Below are 23,527 nucleotides of genomic sequence, written 5' to 3' on the forward strand. Positions count from 1 at the left end.
CAAAAACACGTCAACTCATTTTTAAGTACCTTGTCTTAAATGAAGCAGGACAAATAGAAGTTTTACAAACATTTATTATAAACCCTTCCCATCATTTTGCATTGTAACACGCCAAGTGGGAATGTCTCACGAAACAGTAAGGAAAGCACTAAAGTTATAAACTTCATTCGTATAAAATGCAAATTCTTCAACGGCTTTTTGACGACTATTTCGACAAAGGGATTTCGGCACAAATGTTGTGAAACAATGTTTTTATTAAATTTGAATTTGAAAAATCTAACTGGTGAGCTCTAGTCAAATCTGCTCTTGATATTAATGACAACGAGTTTGAGAAATGAAAATTACGCGGCTGGTAAAATATAATTTTGGAAGAAGATCTAATTCATTTCCAACAAGACAGAGTGTTACCTCCTTCTAATTAGATAGTGTATAAATAATATATTTCCTAATTTGTGGATTAATAAAACGACCTATTCCATCAAAATTTCTTCCTATAGGCATGTCTATAATTGATTCTATATAAAACATATACCCAAAATCTGGAAGATTTATAGAGAATAATAGATATCTGCAGAAAAGTTTAGAAAGCAGAAGTTTTTCGGAAAGTTAAGCACTGTATAAAAAAATAAATGGAACTTTTATATTTATTTAAATAAGCTAATTTTTTTAAATTAATATTTGATTAAAAAACACTTAATTTCTCCGTAGCTTCATGAAGCTTCTTAAAAAAATGGAAGTGTGGGCTATTAGACTTTTTATTTAGAGGGCATAGAGATAAGGATTAGGGTTCCAATAAAATTGAACGTTTTAAGGTAATATACAAAGTAAATTTGAGTCATATATAAGACAAAAGATAAATACAAGTTAAATAAATGTGAAACAATATATCACTCAAGAATAAAAGATTCTTATGAGATAAATATTATCAAAGATACTTAGAATTCTATTAGCGCATTAGCATAGATTAGATAGCTAGCATTAAACTAACTATATCTTATGCTAAAATAGGGCGACGTCTCTTTGAATTTTGCTCGATATAATTTTTAATGCATCGCCGCTACGCTAATATGCAAATTCGTTCATATATACAATGCATTTCAAAAATAAACGTAATAATAATAAAATGAATCTAGTTTTTAATGGAAATTTATATTTCATGTCACCATAATAACCTAAAAATAAGTTACGAGATTATGCAAAAGTTTTAAGTTTATTTCCTTTAAGTAAAAATACGTATGTATTTCTAATTCCATTTTGAAATTTTCATAAAAATCTATCTTTTTTATATAGGGCATGTTACTTCATATGGCATATATAATTTAATTCACTTATCGATACAATGGCAGGTGGATATATAAATAAGTAGGACCCGTTTGAAAACAAACGGAACATTGCAAATGCTCCGTTTATTACTCAACTGAATCATAAAATAGCTTATTTTCAATTATCAGTCAAATAAAGTAACAATTCTTAATGATACATATAACTAAAATACATTTTAATTGCTCATCTGAAATTTATAGGCGGCGTTAGTATCGCAAGGCGGATTTTTTAATTCATGGCAGTTTACTCTTCTTGCTTTCATTGTATTTCTATTCAGGTATCACTGGACTGGACTTGACGTTTGTCTGTTTTGGGCAAGGAGGGGGAATTTTAACTTGTCAGGATCGTTATTGATTTTCATTTTCGACCTTGCTACGGACTTGGTTACCAGATATATGTATAAAGCTTGTATGGTCACGAACTTATAAATATACCTGGACTGCTAATGCATATGGCCACGATACCCAAAAATGACCACTGCATGGCGGCCGCCATTTTTATAGTGGTTGTGTCCTTTTGATATTGGTCACTCAAATTTTTAGTGTTGCCAACAAAAAATATATTAAATAGCGGTAATGAAGTTGATGACGTTGACATTTTTGACGTGTGAGTATAGCAGATTGCCTAGTTTTTGGCGATTTGTAAACGACGCTTGGATATATCGTCTGCAACAGGCGATATAGCTTCCTCCTTATTTAATACGTGGATAATGTATCACCATCCTTCTTTAAACGTATTTGGTTCAGTCACACTCAAAACCGAATAATTGTGAATTATCTGTCTGTGTTGTTTATGATAGAATAATATATAAAGTTGTTTATTTTTACTATATAAACCCTTGCTAATTAGAAACCCTCGTAAAGTCATTTATATTTTGATTTTTATAGATAGTTTTACCTATTGTAGAAACACTGTGCATAGAAGGAAAGAAAAAGTCATAATAGTAAAAATAGAAAGAAAATAGGTGTTTTTAACTGAATTTGAAGATTCAAGATCATTAGAATAATAAAACAAATATTTTAAAGTGCATGCATCTATTCCAAGTTGATTTGAATAGATGAAAGTTTGTAAGAAATAGTTAGAACTTTGTCTCATTTCAGGTGAGGATTACTTTCTTTCATAAATTTTAACGAAATTCTTAAATAAGTACTAGAAAAATCACAGATCTAACGCAACTATCTTAAATTCTTACCTATATGTAACTTTATATTTTGTATTTTTGTAAACATAACCTCTCAAAAACTTTAATTGTTTTGTTTCCCTACAGTTGGCACAACTAAAATTTGTCAATGTGACCAACATCGGAAAGACACAATTACGCAAAATGGCGGCCCCCTAGTAGTGGTCATTTACATTTCATTGAAGTGGCAGTCCAGGTATATTTATAAGTTCGTGTGTATGGTGAAGATCAGAATCGTATATCGGCCATCTTACTTGGAAAAACTGACAGAGAGCTGACAAAAACTATATTTTTAACTAAGAGAACATCAGTGTCAACATCATTTATCGTTGTCATATTATTTGAGTTTGTAAGAAAATGTGAAATTATTTATTAATATTACGTTTTTGTATTGTCAATTTTTAGTCTTTAATAAAATCAAATTCAGTTGGCTCAAATCACTGACATAATAATAAATTCTATTATGTTAGTTGGTCAATGAAGAAGTTTCACCTTTCAAATATTAAATTTTTAACTTGATTATTGTAAATACATATTTAAATTCCTTCATTTCCTTTCCACAACTAAAAAAATTATTAAAAATTTCCTATAAATATCCTTCAGGTAAGAGTACGTATATTCTAGATGATTTGGATAAACATAGTAATAAAATAGTTTGTCAAGTTTCTTTAGTTCCTATTATAAAAAAAACATGGAGAAAGATGTGCAATGGAAATTTTATTACGACTTTAAATTATAGAATTTGTTCTGATCGGTTCTCTCCAACAAATTAATAACGCTGAGACTGCTGGCTTTACCCTACAATACATATTTATTTAAATATTTATTTCTGCCTTTTTTCCCACATGAGTCATTTAAACAGCAATTTTCAATTTATGATTTAGTGAATTTATTTATAAGGCTTGCACTGCCTATAGTTTGATATTATTTCATGCTTGTATCATACTCCTTCCTGTATTTTCCTAAGAGAGCTGAGATGTTTTTGTTATAACTTATGTTTTTTTAAGAGCTTCTTTTTATTTTATGTAGACATCTGTCTTTCGATTAAGTTTCTATTAATAATATAGTACCAAGTTATGTTGTCAGGTTTATAAGAGCTGAATTAATACATATGTACTATGTCAATGATATATGTTTATACTAAAATAAAATGTTTTCATTTTCAAACAGTTTATTTTGTTTTGTAGATAGATATATTGTTTCTCTGGATAATCTCTCTAATGTAGAATTTTTAATTAGTATTTAAAATCTGTTTAATTTTCCTTTCGAAAACAGAAACAAGTACATATTAAACAAGGATAATGCTTCCTTCTTTTGAAGCTATGATTGTGTTGTTATAATAAATTATTGTATATTGTGTATATTGTATATTAGTGTATATTTGTATATTCTGAAAGTGTTAATGTAAAGCATGGTGTGCTGCAGGGAACCGTCTTGGGTCCCTTGCTATTTTTATTGTATATCAACGATATGGTGGAGGTAGTGTGGGGGTGTAATGTGGTGTTGTTTGCGGACGATACAATGTTATATGTGGTGGGTAAAGACATTCATCAACTGCAACAGGTCTTAAACGTTGAACTCAATAACTTATTCATCTGGATTTGTAGAAATAAACTAAGTTTAAATGCAACTAAATCCTAAGTTTTGTATATTTGCAAGAGGTCTAGATTAAGTTCTATAGATATGGGCAATATACAGATTTCTGTGAATGGGGAAAGTATTTTGTACGCCAAAGAAATTAAATATTTGAGAATAATTTTAATGCCAATCTGAATTTCCATGGTCATGCAGATTATGTAATAAGAAAATTTTTAAAAAAAGTTGGATTTATCACAAGAATTGTAAAAAATTTGTCAATGTACACCAAATTAAAACTTTACAACGCCATTGCTTTTCCTCATTTACAGTTCTGTTTAACTTTCCACAGTCTAGATTTGACCAACTGGAAAGAATTCAAAATAGAGCTATGAGACTGATTCTAAATTGTAATCGTTACACGCCTATTGTCTCTATGTTGGGTGTCCTAGATATGTATTCTGTACATCAAAAAATTTTGTATAACGTCTATCTGTTTATTTTTAAATTAAAACATCAGATGCTTTCCGATTATATTTGTAACAAATTAAGAGTTTTTGGAGATATACATAACTATAATTCGAGAAATCGTATAGACTTCATACTGGTCGACAGATGTAACACAACCCAAATGCATAATTCAATTCTATACAAAGGTTTAATTCTATTTAACAACTTGCCTGCTAACAGCAAAAACTGTATTACTTTGAATCAATTCAGAGGGCTCTTGAGAGAATTTATCATGAATAAGTAATATTGTGTTTGTTACGTTATCTTAATTATGTAGTTTATTAAGTTTTAAACAATACATACTAAGTTTTTACCATAGTATGCATTGATTCCGCTCTAAATTTTCATCTTGATTGTGGGTTTATCTGTTGACTGGGTATTTTTGGGCCAACCGGGATACTGGTTACAGCTTCTTGGAACTACCGAAGCGTTTCTAAGTGTTACACGGGAGGACCAATGTGTCTGGTCAGCAAGGTCAACCAAGCTCCAAATGTGTGTCATCGGCTGCTTTCAACCGAACCGACTCGATCAACCTGAGTCGACATTCTTTTTATTATTTTTATTATTATAAGGCAAGGCAACATCAATTAACTGTGCTTTTAATAAGTGGGGCAAGGAAATAATGTTAAGGTTAAGTCTAGTTTTAATTTATGGTCTACCTCTGACAGGATATTTCTGGAGCCGGCTTGCTGTTTCTGGATTACCGAGACCATTCATGGACAAACCGGAGTGTCCCGATACAGTTATGGCCAACTTATACTTTTACTTTATTTTTCATTTATGTTTTATTGAATGTAGCTTTTTTTTGCTAAAAATAAAGATATTATTATTATGATGTCATTTTAAGTTTTTTTTTCAGAAGAAAAACATTGTGTTATTTCCAATATGTAATTGCTTTTATGTAGTACACTACCTTTAATTAATTATTGCAGTAACTCATTTAGATATCATGTAAAATAGAGCTGTAAAGTTTTATTTTTATTCTGATCAATATCTGATGTTAACATCTAATAAAAAATGCTGTTTTTTCTCTATAAGCAACCTTTTTGATTAGGCGTCTGCTTTAGATATTACGATTCAATAATAGGATTATCAGGTTAAATGAAATTTAATTTTCCGCCTTAATTTGGCCACGCCTTTCTACCAGGCACATCAAACTGTCAAGTTAGTTTCAATAGTTTTCGTTGCCAAGCGAGAGGACGCTAGCTGATTTATCAGAAGAATTTCTATCAGTTTGTATGTCACCACCACTTCGTGCATACTTAAATTTTAGGCCCGCCCAAAGAGGGAAAATGATGCTTAAAATATGGCTTGCCATTTATTTCTTCGAACCTCTTATCACTGATAAAACCATGATTTGGTAATTCCATAACACGCTTGAGATTTATTAGGAAACTTAGCAAGGATTTTTTTCTTTTGCCATTTTTTCATCACTTCAATTACTTCTTAACTTTCCCACTGCCTTGAGGGTCTAATGGTTTGAAGTTCCACCATGTATCCTCTGCGACACCAGCATAGTTTCCAAATCACATGGATTGTGGAAGATTCTAACCCCATTATCGGCGGTTATGAGCCCCAACTAAAGAATACTAAAGATAGTCCACTTTGTCTTAGTGAGGCTCCATGTGTCGCTGACTTAAAACCGACAATTCAGGCCAGTTATTTTTATAATTACTACTTTTATGCTTAATTACTTTTTTTTATAATGAATTTTACCGTAATGATTTTAATTTGAAAATTTTTAAATCATTAATACAAGGGTAAAACTGTTTGGGTATACTGTTTCCATTTTTAATAGTTTTTAATAATACATCCGCCTAACAAGGTTCATGAACTTTTCCTGTGGACTGTGACTTTTATTAAATCCTTACCTACGAACACTTAGGCTTCAATAATTCTAAGCTACCATCTGCAATACTAAGGTTCAAATTTAAAATTGTGACATTGATGGCTTAACAATACCTAACATGATAAATAAACTCTCGTTGCAGGTTTCTAAACATTTGTAGATATATGTCGGGCAAGTATCTCTTGATTTGCCTTTTTTAACACTTGCAGATTATTGGGCTTATCGAAAATAATTAAAATTTTAGGCAACCCCATATAGTTCCTAAAACTTAAGTTTATAGATCCAATAGATATTCGATAACCAACGTATTTAACTTATTCATTGGAGTACAAAAATCTCATCCATGCTTCTTAAAAAGATCAACATACAAAATTGACGAAAACAAAGAAAACACAAAGTCACGGTCACAACATACAGTGCTTTCATTTCAAAACGATCCACCCTTAATAACTTTCTTCAAAAAAAAAAAAAAAAAAAAAAAAAAAACACGTCAAATTAGATATACAGGGGGACGTTTAATTATGCATTTACTGAAGTTCTGTCAATCACCTCCTCACCTCCAGCTAACCTCACTTTAATATGTCAAATGGGAACCCCCATCGTGTGCATCATAGTAAGTGGCGTAAAATTCTCTCAACGATACCAAAAAAAATGAAATCGGTAAATGTGTAAGCAAATTGGCGAAAATGTCTAGAAATAATGAATATTTTATTTACGCCAAACTTTGGTATGTCAAATGGCTACCCCATGGTGTGATACATTATTTTAGAGGGCATTCATTATGCTATCATCAATGGTTGTAAAAAAAATAAAATTGATTGACCAAGAAGCAATTAAAGTGTAAATCGGTAGGGTAGAAAAACAAACTTAATTAGTTTAACAAATTTATTTTATTAAATGTTCAAAATGCGCGCCGTTATTAGCAAGACAATAAAAAAGCCTATTTTCAAACTCCTGGAACATTGGCAAGGGTCTACCCGCTAATTTCTCTGCATTCTTGAAATATTCTATTTTTTAAATTCTCAATACTCGCAGGTGGGGTTTTATAAACTTTGCTTTTTAAGTAGCCCCAAAGAAAAAAGTCTAGTGGGGTTAGGTCCGGAGACCGCGCAGGCCATTCGATTGTACCACGTCTGCCAATCCACTTTTCTCGAAACTTTTCATCAAGCCACTCTCGAACTACCAAAGTGTAGTGCGCGGGAGCTCCATCCTGCTGAAAATGTATAATATTTTCATTCGATAATATAGCACCATGTTGATCTACTTGATTTTCCATAGATTGAATGATGGAAGGGTATATTGCATTTTCTAAAAGGTTTAAATAAATTTCGCCAGTCAAATTTTCTTCCAAAAAAAATGGCCTGATTATTTCATTCCCATAAATTCCTGCCCAAACATTAATTTTTTGGGGATATTGGGTATGGCCTTCCCGAAAAACATGCGGATTTTCATTATCCCAGTATCTACAGTTATGTCTGTTCATCAGGCCATTTAAAAAAAAGTCGATTCGTCACTGAAGCAAATGTTCTTCAATAAATGGGGATCGTCGTCAATTCGCTGGCACATCACTTCACAAAATTGAATTCTCCTATCAAAATCATCTTCTCCGAGTTCATGAAGAATATGAATTTTATAAGGAAAGAACTTTTTTTTTTTTAAACTTTATCTACGGAACCAGTGGAAATATTTGTTAGTTTTGCGGCCTTTGATATAGACAAAATTGGATCCATAGCAAACTGTCCTAGTACTTCAACTTGGCATGCTTCATCGACAACTCTATTTTCATATTTTTTCTTATTGCAAATCGATCCCGTCTCTTCAAATTTTCGTATCAATTCTAATATGTATTTATGGCTCACGTTTTTATCTTGATACCTTTCATTAAATGCGGTTCTGCGAGCACACCGATCTTGAGCTCGATAAAGGAACATTATTTCTATTCTTTCGGCTAGCGTATACACCATTTTATTAACTCACTGTTTTAACTAAAATTGAAGAATTGCACGCGTCAAACTGACAGTTTTAACAATAATAAATCGCCTGCTTTTTAAACGCTTTAAAAATGTAAGGTATTGCAGTGTTTTTTTGTACATATTAGGTAGGTTTCGCAAAATATATAAGTGAAATAAATACACATACAAACTTAGAACATTGAAAGGCTAGAATTAGTAAACAACAACTTTGTTTGAGTCCAACATGTGCACAGGGGCAAAAGGGGTGTTTTGTTTACAAACATATTTGCCGATTCTCTGTTGCCAAGTCGACGCAAATTTCCAACGGAGGAAATTTTTAGCTATATTTTAACAACCATTATAACGTTAATTTAACTTATTTGTGTTGTATTTTATAGGAAAATTTAAAATAAAAAGTATAAATACTACAATTAACCTATTTTAAGAATAAATATAATATCCTTAAGCCAAAAAAAAACAAAATTATTAACATTATTATCCCTAAAACTGCTTCTAAAAAATTTGAAGCGACAACACCGAAGCTTAAGCGCCTGAGCCATACGCGTAGTCTCATCTGTTAAACAGCTTTTTGTTTATTTTCGGGATTCGTGTATTTTCTTTAATTTTCGGTTTCAAAAGGAAAAAGGCCACATTTTAGTGTTTTTTTTAAATTACTAGGATGGGAAAAACTTGTGTCGTTTGTGCCGCATCAAGGTGATTCAAGCCGATCTTTTCACAAGTAAGTATAGATACTTTTATAACATCACATCATGGGGTAACCATCATCATAAACGTAGAATAGGGGATCTTATAGATAAACCTAATAAAAACTTGAATGTGAAAGTGTGCGTAAAATACCAAAATATTTATATTTTTAAATCTAAATATTTTTTTGAACATATTCATCTATCAATAGGCTATAAAAAATATAAAACTAGAATGTTGTCCCTGGTTTTATTACAGGATTTTATTTTATTTTTTTTTGTTTTGGCAGAAAGAAGGCATAATACCCATGTACCTATCTATGTATAGTTATGTTTTTTTAATATAGACATTAGGTAGATAGATGAAATTATTAATTTTTTATTGCCTTTAAAGAATTTTGAAATTTATTTAGATATTGATATCTATGTATAAAGTTAATTTTGTCTTTCCCTAAAATTTGGTCGATAATTTTTTTTTGTTTTATCACATTGCAACTAACAATAATATATATAGTAATTGGCACCACATATTAATTCATTACTGTAATTTTTTGGCTTTTTGAATAAATATCAAATACTTATCATAGATTGCCTAATATATGCCCAAAGGGAACAATGGATTTCATTAATGGAAATCAACACAATTAAACAGAACATATTTGTTTGTTCAGATCACATCCTTAGAAGTGATTTCTTATATAAGGAAGATAATATTATCAGTAGCCAGACTTTATTAAAAAAATCAGCTCTACCTCAAAGGTAATTTTTTTTTAAATGTATTTTTCTAGTATAAAAAAATTGTCAAAAAAAGGATTAGTGTTACTCATATAAGCTTTATTTATACCTAATACTTATTAAATTAGGTATGTATGTAAAACTATTTTTTTACTAGGATTTCTGATGCACTGGTTAAAAATACAGCAGCCAATAATTCAGTTAATTTACCAAGTGATTTACCCTTCAAAGCTGCAGGGGTAGCTTTCCTGAAGAGTGCAAAAACTTCTTTAGCTTCCAAAATGGTATATAGTACAAACAGTGAAGCTAATATAGACAAGTATGGATAATTAAAATAGATTAATATTCTTGATACACCAAATTTTGTATAATTACAGATCTGATCATTCATCATCAACAATAACTGCATCTGAGATTAATAGTTCTACAGTAACCGTGGGGTCTAGGTCAACAATTACTATTTCTCATCCAAGCCGTTTTTGTTTAACTGCTACACATTCCCTGACTCTGCCAAGGAAAAGGTAAAAATACACTCAAAATAGACTACTAGTTTTATGCCATGTATCATCCTATTCTATATATCTTATTTAAAAGTGATTTGTTTAATTAAATGCAATTAATCAAATGTCTGATATTACAAAGATTCTTTATAATAACATACATTTTATTGATCAATTGGAATATTATAATACATTTTTTAAATTTATTCTTTTTAATTTTGGTAATACTATATTTTTATGTATATTATTAAGTATAATACTATATTTTTATGTAAATATATTTACTAGGGTAAAATCAAAATGATATCCTGAGGACCTAAGCACTGATGATTCAAAAGCTAAATCACTTGTTACCAAATCATGGAAAAAAAATAAAGAACAAAAAATTAAAATTCGAAGATTGCAATAAACAAATTTGCCCAAAAGAAATTGAATTAGATGTCTCAAGTCATTATTAAAATACTTAAGAAATAATACCATGATTTTCGAAAAAGCCCAACATACTACATATTTTATTTGACTTGTAAAAGTACTTGTTTGTATATTACTACTAATAAACTAATCTAATCTATTGTACATAGTCTTTATTCTTAGGTAAGCTTTGTTTTTTAGTATAAATTAATATGATATAATATTTGGTATTAGGTATTATATAGGTCACTGTTAAATGTCTCAAAACCATTGTACAGGCTAAATACTCATAATAAAAATCTTATAACCTATAAAAAACCTGCAACTCAATTGAACATCCTTGTAGTTTTAACTCTTTCCGCTGAATCAATACCTACCTTTGAAAAAGTCAGCACCATAGAAGTATATATTATGTGATATAAAGTAAGTGATGTAAACCTGAGTTTTGTCCAATATAATAATAACAATAAAATTTTGCAAAATGTTAATAATTTGTGTCTTAAAACTTGATTTATTAAGAAATCTATAATATTAATAAAATATTTAATTTCCAGAAAAATGCTTTGACAAAAATGGTGCCTTTTATTACCTTCCTCTAACAAAGTCCGTTAAAAAAACACATAAATAGCTCATAAATGGTAATATTACTTATACTCAAACTCTATAATAATTAATAAAAATTTATCAGGTAAATATTTGTTGACGACGGCACTGGTAGAGAGTGCTTGTATCAGTGGCAACAACAATGCGATCGAGCGGCGTTGCGATGCCATTACCGTTTTCTCGTTTTTTCGTACTTTATTTTCATTTATTTAAAGTTAATATTGACTTCGATATATAGTATTTTATCAAATTTATTTTTAAAAAATGCTTGATATTTTATTAAAGGGGAGCAGTAGTATTGTTTTGAGCCTTCGGAAACAACTGAAAATTTTTATGATATTATAAAGTGATTTTTGCCATTTATCTATAAGCATTTGGCATCATTGCATCAGAGATATTGCAAGCAAACAAACCTGTCCATAGTTCCACGGCATGCTACTTCTAGCCTTTCAATGTTCTAAGCATACAAAGTTATAAGACTGCAAAGATTTTTGCAAAAAATTTGACATTCATTTTTCTCTCTCTTTTTAAGACACTCTTTTTTCTCGCAAATAATGGTACACATTCTTTACTTAAAAAAATAAATAATTTGCTTGAACTAAATGCACTGTTTGTTACCACACATTTTAACTTCTAAATTGCTTGTATTTTTTTTGATGATCTATTATAAAAAATTAAAGAATTTTAAAATGATGCAGGTACCACACTAAAAGTATTTATTTAAAATACCAAAGTTTGGCGTAAATAAAATATTCATTATTTCTAGACATTTTCGCTAACTATTTGCTTACGCATTTACCGATTTCATTTTTTTTGGTACCGTTGAATAGAGAATTTTACGCTGCTTACTATCATGTATCACACGATCGGGGTTCCCATTTGACATATTAAAGTGAGGTTAGCTGGAGGTGAGGAGGTGATTGACAGAACTTCAGTAAATGCAGAATTAAACGTCCCCCTGTATATCTAATTTGACGTGTTTTTTTTTTTTTTTTTTTTTTTTTTTTTTTTTTAAGAAAGTTATTAAGGGTGGATCGTTTTGAAATAAAGCACTGTATAATGGTTTTTTAGTGTGTTTAATGGTGTTTTTAATTTTGCTATAATTCAATGATTTTAGGCATAATGATGATCTGCTACAGCGAAATACGTGTATTCTGTTATTATATGTGGTGAGAGCGTGACTTTGTGTTTTCTTTGTTTTCGTCCATTATCCGTTGGAGGATCGAATTATGGTCGACACGACTATAGTAAAGAAAATAACCCTCTTTCTAAGTCGATTGAATGGCATTCAAAAGATAAGAAACGATGAAATTTTATGTGCTACATCTCTTGCGAAATGCAAATCTGGCAATATTTTATAAAGTTTAATAGATATATTTAATTGGTTATAAAAAAGTGTCTTATATTATAAGAGCATTGCATCTTTTTTTATTAAAAGAGCACTTCTTTGTCAGTTTTAGTTGGTCCGGAAATTATTCATCACAAAAATATTTATTTAATAGATTGGTAAGAGTATGAGCGAGGATATAACGCACGGTAACAAAATTGGAGTATAATGGCACTATATTAAATCCTCTAGCATTGCTGTTGGCCATAAGTCTTGGGAGGTATGCACCATACCTTTTGAAACTACTCTCAAAATATATTTTAATGAAAATTTAAGTTTTTATGTAACAGATACTTGACCAGATACTATTGGATTCGATACTATAAACAAATCTAGGAAAAAAAATCAAAATTCCGATTTACGCATAACCTATCATCAACCAATTCTTATACATTATTTTGATTTAATGATTCTTATGTATGTATATAAATATTACCAATATTAGTATTTTTGGTAATCATCTACTAGTAAATCTTATAAGGATTCAATATAAAACCTAATATTAGAATAAGGTGACTACTTATTTATTAATTACATTATTCTGTTTAAATATTTACAGTGTATATCATATGTTTCTTATTCATGATAGTTAATCAAAATCGTTTGGCTTAGAAGCAATTAATTTGATACTCTTATTTAGAAAGTTCTTAAAATGACAGGCAAGAGGAATAAATTTTTGCGAGTAAAATTGCTGCATAGAGTAAGTAATAAAATCTACTATAAACATTTACTTAAAAGCTTTTTATCTCTTTAAAACTATGTATCTACATATACTTTTCATTTTATTATTGACAACACTTTAAAATTCTTTTCAAAATTGCTTTAAAACGTCGTTTAAAAGTTATTTAAATTTCACCTTGAATAGACTGTCAATTATTTGAATATAATATATGACAATATTTGACATAAAGCGCCATTGGTCTGCTTTTTGAATACGATATAATACAACACAATACCATTTATTTGGACAAGTGACATATAAATTGTATAAATATCATCAAGAACACAATATAAAATACACATAAGCTAAAACTAAAAATTTCAATAATAAAATAAATTCCGATTAAAAAGCCAAATCAAATATTGGCACAAAAATTAGCAATATTTACCCACTCACAAACAGTCAATCTTAAAAATTACTAATAGTGAGATGGCTCATTTAAATTTCCTCTACACTATAAAAGCACTTTTCTATTGAATAAAGCTTTAGTTTATTTAAAAAAATATTACTAAATAGTTTTGGTCCAAAATTTATGACGAACAACTTAGATTTATTTATTCATGTTCTTCTTAATATAAACTTGCTTTGATTTCGATTATTGTAGTTATAAATACGATTATTTTTAGGGATAAGATCTTGGCTTTGATACACATATGTACAGCATTGGTAAAGTACTATCGAAGATAAAGTTAAAATTTTATAACTTACAAAATATGTTTATGATTTTATAGCCACCATATGGCATTTTGGCATGTGAAAAGGCCTAATTCAACTGGATGATATAGAAAATATAGTATAAAAAGCATTTTTTTCTGCAGCTGAACAAAAACAAAAGGTTCTCCTATCCCAGCAAAGATGATCAGTGAGGTCTGTCTGAACTGATTACAAAGACAGTTTAACTTAAAAAATATACTAAAAATATACTCTGGTAAAGGCATTATCACCGCATAGCAAAAGGATTCTTAACTTATATCTTTATTCCATTATCCTGCAAACATTGCTTCTCGTTTTCAAGATAATTTTTCGGATTACCTTGGGCATTGGCCAAAGTGAATCTATGTTAATTAATTTTTTTAGTTTTTGGGAGTAAAGCATTTACTAATATATTTTAAAATGATATCTTATAGACGAGCTTATCCTCAGATAGATATAGACTGCTACCGATTCCCTGTGGCTTTGCATGAAATATACCCTAAGTAATAATTAATGCGATACGCAGCTTGCAAAAAACACGCGAAATAATAAAATACACAAAGTTGCGCCTCGGTCTATGGAAGGAAATATTTAGCATTTTTACGCCTCTTAGTAACTTGAGGCATATTAGATCTAGTTACGATATACACCAAGTAAATCTACATATGGGATAAATGTAGAACATTAATATATTACTTAATGTAAGGTAAAATGAAAATTGACTATTTTTTCACTATATAAGTTAATGCCAACTCTGGCAGCGCAATGCTCGAAAACCAGATGAAAAGCTCGAATTCCAGACTTGGCATTGTCCATTCTGAATGTCTGATTTAGTTTTAGAATAAATTATGCTAATGCACGCATGCACTGGCTGCATGGCTTAACTGCCAAAAGAAATGCTAGTTAACGGATCATGCTTAATTTCTATCACATTATTATCATCTTAGTGACTCAATTGACTTTAGTTAATGAGCTGAAATCTAAGCCTAATATATGACAACTTTAAGCTGTATAATCATCTATATAAATCCTTTAGCGAACACAGATATCAATTTACAGTACGCACTTGGCAACTGGCAGGAACAACGATTTTCCTGTCGACCACATTCATACAACTATTAAATCAAAATAATGATTTCGGCGGCTTTGCTTACAATTATTAGTAAATGGTGCCGTATTTAACCCAATGTGTTTTGATTTAAATATGAGAAATTTCAAATATGCATCGTGATGTAATGCACCGAACTTTTTATAATTACTATTACTTCAATTTATTTAAAATGCTCGCTAGGCCAAGTATTATGATTAATAAATTTGTTTTTATATGCAAACTATAGGTACACAGGTACATATTTTATTCGATGAAATATTTGATTTCGAACGAGTCGTGTTTGGAACTACCATACCACATATTTTCCTGTGGCTTATAACCTTAAGACCCGTATACACTAGTTAGGTAGACTAAATTAAGTGACGAAATTTAAAATCCGTTATTTAATATAGTCACCTTCGCTCTTATCGTGCGGGTTCAAAGGTCACCACGTAATATGAATCAAATTGAAAAATCAGTGGCTGCCAAAATGTTATTTCCTTGAGAGTTTGACAATACATTGAACGCCGTCATGTGACATATTAAAGCCGCGTATACACCTTAGATCATAATTATTAACTGACGTGATGCCTTTAACGTCGTAAAAATGTCTGCGGAATACTACGAATCCGAGATTCGACATGCATAGTATACGTTGGTTATTTCCTTTCATGACGTGAAAAAGCCCATAAGTATAAAGCCTGTTGGGTATACGCCTCATCGGTATATGCCTAGAATCCCCGATATTCTGCTAAGTTGCCAGACATAATATTTACTTTTCTTTTTTGAAAAATTGTCCAAAATAGGCGGAATTCTCAATAACAATTTTTCTTTATGCAATAATATCTAAATCTAAGCATTTTATATTTTTTGATGAAAGCAAAAATGCCTTCCTAGCATTTCATTAAAATTGTACATATTTCATTTAAAAATGGTTGTTACCTAAATTTTTGAGAAATTAGTATACGATTTAGCATGACCCTATGTATGTGCATAACATACTAATTTGTCGATTTCAGGGCACAGCGTCTAATTTTTAACGATTATTTGATCTTGTCTTCTTCTTTGTTTATGTGTGATTGTGTTTTTTTGTAATAATTATTGGGAAACTATAGATTTTGGTATAATGACAAACAATTAATTTGTATTGTGTGTGATGCAGTGTCGTCAATATTATTTGTCGTTCGACCCAATCTATACGTTGATGCACAGAAAATTAAAAAAGTTGTGTTATCTTTTCTTTTATATCAGTTAAAAGTCAAAAAATGATAAAAAATAACTAAAAAAAAAACTGGTGAATGCGGCGGGCATTTCTATCTCCCAACGCATTCACCAATTCATTTATTTATCTTTGTTTAAAAAGATAAATACGAGGCGAGCTACGACAGTTCTTTAAAATTTCGTTTTCTTATGAATATTTATTTATTTACACATTACAAGGCAAAAAAAGATTGAAACTAACTATTAAAAAAATGGAGAATGCGCTGGGCATATCTATCTCCCAGCGCATTCACCAATTAATTTACTTAGACTTGTTTAAAAAAAATTTGTTTACTTTTTAATCATACCTAAATAATAAACGAAATGCAAAAAGAAAACTAATTATTTTAATAACGAAAAAAAAAATAAGGAATTGCTTAGAATGTACAAGAAGAAGTAGCTAAAGCGCTTGGAATTAGTTTAAGAATGGTGCAAAAGGTTTTATATGAAAACAAGAACAATCTTATTTCCAAGCAGGAAACAAAGTGTAAAAGGAAGAAACCGAAGAGTGAAGATTTAAGCAAATGTGTAAAAATGAAGTAACAAATTTGACTAAAAAACGAAACTAATTATAACTATCATTATCACTAACAGAGTCGGAAAACTCTTCGTCATTTTCCGAATCTTCTTCAAATGGAGCAATGATCAATGGTTCAACTTGGATATCGAGTACTTTTTTTCTCTTCCACAAGGTTCTAATAATGTTTTCTGTGTGATCCACTGATTTCCGCCAATACTCCTTTATGGTGTGATTCAATGCCTCATTCCAAACAGCTTCAACCTGGTCAGATCTAAGCCTAGTACCCACATGCTTCTCATAATAAGGTTTTGACCCTGCCTTTATAAGCCTAATGGCATTAAACTGACAATCGTATGGTAACAATCTTAAAATTTCATGGCCATATTCATGTACTATTTCGTCAACAGCATATATTTTTGGTCTTTTCAGCGATTTTGCAATTAAAAGAAGTTCGGATTTTAGCATATATGGCAAGGGATTCTGATTTTGTTTTACTAACCATTCATAAATTTCGCTTTTTTTTCTAACTTCCATTTGGTTGTTTATTCAAAATTCTTGAATGATACGACGCATTGTCTAATACTATTAAGGAAGGTTCTTGCAAGTTCGGTATTAACTGTTCCTTTAACCATTTTTCAAACATTTCGCAATTCATATTGTCATGATAATCCATACTTTTACACTTAGACGAAAAAATTAAACTTGCACCTGGAACGAATCCCGTTGAAGACCCGGCATGTATAAAATAATAAATCGTTTTCCCTGACCACCTTTTTTTCTTTTCACGGTTTTCACAGATTCATCTTGCCAAGATTTTATTCCACTCCCGTTTGAAAATATTTAAGTTTCATCTAAGAATACCACTTTCCTTAACTTTGATTTTTCATTTTGTGTATATTGTCTTAAAAATCCTATTCGTTGGCTCACAATATTTGGTAGTTCACACAAATATCTTCTATTGCAGTCTTTTTTATAGCGAAAACCTATGCTTTTAATTAATTTTGATAAAGCAGAAAGCCCAATTTCCAAAGTGCCGCGTTGCTTTAAAACATCCGTCAGAAATGGCAGCGTTATATTTGTTTTTAGCCTATATAGTTTATAAATCCTATCCCTTACTTCCATTTTTACACATTCACTAAAATCTTCAGTCTTCGGCTTCTCCCTTTTACACTTTTTTTCCTTCTTGGGAATAAGATTGCTCTTATTTTCATATACAACCTTTTGCACCATTCTTAAACTAATTCCAAGCGCTTTAGCTATTTCTTCTTATACATTCTTAGTAAGTAATTAATAACATTAAGTACCATTTTTTTGGCTTAAGGATTTAGAAATCCACAAAAAGGCTTTTTCTTTTCCATAATTTGAAATTTAAATTATCTTGTGACAAATAATGTCATCCGTCAATCGAAACGAGACAGGCATGTTTGTTGTGAAAGTAATTGTTTTAGAACCACTGACATTTTTCATTTTATCTTCTTTTGATATATTAACGCTGCATATATCTGTTTCGTTTATCTGAGGCGTTGTAGTTAAAAAACGTTGTTGCGCAAATTGAAATGAAACGTAACTACAAAAGTTTGTCGTTGATAATCCGATACACCCGCACGATAAGAGCAATTTTGACTATAGTTATCTAAATGAACTCACTGTCATTAGTTTAATTTGATTAAAAATGCAGCTTCGATCCATTGGTCGTTCGATGATTTATTAATGGATTTCATTGTTATGTGATGAACTAGTTTGTAAATTCATAAAATTACAAATAAAAAGAAAGGGACACGGATAAGCACTGGATGGCAAAAAGCTGCAATTTGGGGATTTATAAATACAAATATAACCTATTCTTTTAAAAAATTATACAGCTTATATTCTCCTTAAAGTAAAATTGCATATTACATTATGCTAGATATATACAGGAAATAGTTATAGAGATCTGCAGATAATTTTTTGAGTATTCAAGTCTGCAATTATATAAAACCAAAGTATATAGATTTCAACTATGTTAGATGTTAGACTGTGATAAAACCTTCTTCAGAAGTGTATAGTCCTTTTATTCTTACTTGAAGGAGCCAAATTGGTCCACCACAAAAAAATATATTGAACTCTGCCGACAGAGGCAGGCCGTTGTTAAAATAAAGCGGCTGGATAATATAATAAAACAATATTAATATTTTCAATTCATTTTTTTATAATAGTTTTACTAACAAAATTAACTTTGACTGCTTTGATCTGATTAAATTACCAATTCTAGATCTGTTTTTTGGTTTAACATATTTATAATTGATATTATCAAAATGTATTATTGTAAAGCTTACATGGATTGTGATTTTAACGTTATATAATATTTTAGGTTCGGAATCGAAATAATCAGGTATTTTTAATATAGTGATGAATCTCCGGATATGAAGTTATAATTAAAATACAATGTGGTTTAAAAATTCACCTATTGTATTATTATAAAATTCTTACATATAAATTTACCAATATTTTATATTCTAAACTACTCTTCAGAACTACAATCATTATCGTCAGGCCGAATTATTATTTGGGGTATGGGCGGTAAAACGGTATACATACTCGTTTTCTGTTTTAATTACGTGTTCGACACAATTTTTCCATACATCATTTTCGAATAGCCTGACGTATGTTGTCAATAGCTTAATATTGCTAAAGTTTTGCACTTTCGAAGCTGTTTTTTTTAATTTACCCCAAATTAATTCAATCGGATTAAAGACACAATAATATGGAGGCAATCTAAAAACAGTATGTTCATTTTGTTTGGCAAAATTGTCAATAACAAACTCATTTTTTGAGTTATAACCTTTAGTTATATTTAATAACTTTTTTTTAATAGAATTTTGTCAGGAACAGGAATGTTATTAATTCTCAAAAAATTTGTGAGATCTTGTTTTTTAAACCTAGTATTTGATATTATTCTATTTAAAATTCTTGAATGGCAAGATGCACTATTCACAACATTTTACTGATTTTGGAGGAATGTTTGGTAAGAGCTGATTATAAAAACGTTTTTCAAATAATACCGCATATCTTGTCCGCATGTCATATCTTCATGGTAATTAGCTGTTAGTAGCTAATTAGCTTAAGATTGGGAAATAATTTTAACAGACAAAAGTAACGCATTTTTTAACCGATTCTTAGGTACTGCTGCCATGAACTATAATGAATCGTTATTGAATTCGTAATGACTCTTGAGCATAGTGCATTCAAAACACAATTCGTGGAATTATCAACTCAACCGTATTTTTCTACGTCATACGTATCAAGCCACGTTTTATGTAAATATATTATATGTCTATTTAAGTTACGATATAACTTTATATTACGCCACTGTTTTAAAATAATCTAAATATTCAAATATTAAAGGCAATTTTTTTCGGCAGCTTGAGCATTGATCTGTTCTTGAGGTCCGATGCTGACGCAAACCTGCTCTCTTTGCAAATCTGCTGCGAGTTATGTAACCTATATGAGTTATTATATGAGTATATGAGTTATGTATCCTACCGACTGCGCCAGTTATGTGTTTTATATTGAAAATACACTTTAAAAAAAACTAATTTTATTAAATATAACCAAAAAATAACTACGGTCAAGACGAGAATTAATTATGGAGTGTTCATAATAATAACAATAGCATAAGCATAACAATAATATAAAATAAGCACTTTCATCAGAACCTTGAGGTCGATGTGCGGGTTGTACTGGAACTGGGTCACATAACTCGCGGTATAGTACGCTACCGGTGTACTGCGATCTCAAGATAATTCTGGAAAGAAAGTAGGTTTAAAACTGACCCCGGTCTTTTCGTCGGCACGCTTTTATCGTTTTTATAGTCATTCAAGTAAGAATAAACACTTCCGCGTCATCCTTCACCCAGTCAACACGTAACACAGAACAACCTCATCCTTTCCTATCCTACGGATTCCTTCCATGACCCCTTTCTACCCCTTGCCGTTAGTACAACGTGCATTTCAGAATTAAAGTTTGTGAAAAGTTTTATCCCACTTCCGCGTTATCCTTCATCCCATCGACACGTGGTTGTTCGTCCTTCCTATCCTTTAAATCCCTTTCCCAGAGCCTTCCCAATCCCTCGCCGGTAACCAGGCTGGTTGATGCCGGATGCATCGTGGGAGAGGCGATATCGTGCAATGAAAAGTTTCGATTGTGATTGATAATTTAATATGGTGAAAGTGTCGATTCGAGGAACAGGGTACATACGCGACGGTTTTCCCGAATCTCCAAATCGCGCTGGCAAATTGCCTCGTAGCAAATACATCAATTCATCAGAACAAGAACAACAGCAAGTGAGAATAAAAAGACTATACAATATGATCTATGAGCTACTAAAGATATTTGTGAAAGTTTCAAAAAAAGAATATGATAAGAGATTTGTAAAATTGTCATATACGAAAACATAAATTAGTATTCAATTAAACGCTGTCTGAAATAAGACATATTTTCAGGTCTGTGCGGGGCTTTGATGAGCTGGAATTTAAGTATTATAGTATTTAACAACTAGAGTAGTATACACAGAAGTTGGTTCTGAGATTCTTATAGGGGCGTATGCAGGTAGGGGCAGAGGGGACAGCTGCCCCTCCCTTAGAAGATAAAATAAACGTCAATTTTCCTGGCAAGTGGGAATTAAAAACGTGTTACCTACTCTGTGCAAAAAAGAAGTGTTAACAAAATATCTTTTTAGTCAAATATTTTGATTTCATATTTTTTTATCTATAAAATATTCGACAACATTCGATATAGTATACTCTTAGCGACTCAATATAATTTAAATCTCCCAGGAAACCGTCGCATCTCGTAGTTTCCGTTCTCGATGAGACAATCAGAGCCATCTAGGATTAAAGCCGAATATAATTGGGAGAAAACAACATCTAACCATAACTAGTTACGGACGACAGTATTTTTTCCAGTAAAGAGAATAAGAGAAATCTGAAATAACATCAATTTACAGTCAATAGCGACATTGAGTAGCAATACCACGAAGAATGTTCTACCTGAAAGGAAAAGGCAGTGATAGCAAGTATGAGACAAGGATGGAAATAGAGTCGAGAGTATTTTCTACGTATTTCGGTACTAGGAATATTTGAATATATAAGCCGGATCGTGAGGCAGAGTAAGGCAATTCAGTTAGATAAGACAACAAATACAATTCAATTCAGGTCGAAGTTTAATACGAGCAAATATTTCATGCGCGATAGTGTCTTATAGTTTAGTTGCGGCGACGCGAGATTGAATTTACATTTACTGCGCAACAATTGGAGACTGGAAATATTACTCTGTCAAATAGATATCAGGAAATTCCTTAAAAGAGGTAAGTCAAAACAAAAGAAAACCTAATATGATTATTTGATTTCTTTGTTCAGAGCACAAAGTTAACGAATTTTGAATATCGCAATTTTCTTTTTACTGATAGGAAATCCGAAGTAAACGATATTTGCCTAAACTATCTATCTAGTTTAGGCTATCTATGCCTAAACACCGTAAGAGTAATTTTGTGTATCGATTTTTTAGGAACAACACGCGAAAAAAGAAAAAAAGGTCGGAAAAGTAGCAGTGGAAGCGGAAGCGATGAAAATGACAACCATGACAAAACTACTCATGTAATGCCAAGATCATTGCATGCTAACATTGGACAAGCATCACATTCTCCAGCAGAACTTGTAAATATATCTGTTGCCAATTATTCTTCTCCATCGACGTCCCAACAAACTTATGACATCAACATTGATTCTGAAATTATAGTGGACGATGGCTATCATGAAAATGATGTGGGTCGTTATATTGGGTTGGCTACCCAGCTATCGATGGAAAAGAAAAGGGAGTTGTTACAAAATCTTTGGATTCCACCCAGAAATTATGATTCTAAAAGTGATGCAAGCCATTTGAAAACAAAATTTAATCATGCTCGGTTGGATCAATATGATGGTGCATTATATGGCTAGTATATTCCAAGCGAATAAAAGGTGCTCGTTGTAAGCACTGTGTTTTGATCCCTCGGTCCATTAGCACTGTGAGAGGAATTTTGGGATCATTTATGGTCAGGCCATATATAAAATTCAAAAGTATGCATGAAGACTGCCAAAAGCATGAAACGACCAACCTTCTGGTAAAAGCAACAAATGCTGCCAAACATTTTATTGTAAATGTTCCTGTAGACATCCAACTGCAAAGTAAATACTAAAAATCAATCGATGAAAATATTATCATCAATTATTTGTTGTACGATATTTTGCGGTACACATAGTATACCCCTTAGGGGAAAATAGAGGGGAAAACAAACAGATGATGGTGTTTTATTAGATTTATTGAAGTTGAGAATCAATTTAGGGGACGACAAATTAAAGAGTCACAAATATCCCCGTGCTTTATATTTTTATTGTTTGTCGCCACTATAAAGGATATTAAAACTTTTTCAGAGAATGGACTACTTGTCGAAACTACCCTCTAAACATATCACGATTGTGTAAGACGATATGGTCCG

At 30.9% G+C, this 23,527-nt stretch overlaps 1 protein-coding gene across 1 annotated transcript in view; it reads right to left on the reverse strand.

Annotated features, from left to right (window-relative positions):
* The window catches only part of LOC126743130 (uncharacterized), an 802,914-nt gene that overhangs the window by 544,135 nt on the left and 235,252 nt on the right, over nucleotides 1–23,527 (reverse strand). The gene's annotated exons all lie outside the window — the stretch shown is intronic.

Source organism: Anthonomus grandis, chromosome 12, assembly GCF_022605725.1.
Source record: "Anthonomus grandis grandis chromosome 12, icAntGran1.3, whole genome shotgun sequence".
Lineage (NCBI taxonomy): Eukaryota > Metazoa > Arthropoda > Insecta > Coleoptera > Curculionidae > Anthonomus > Anthonomus grandis.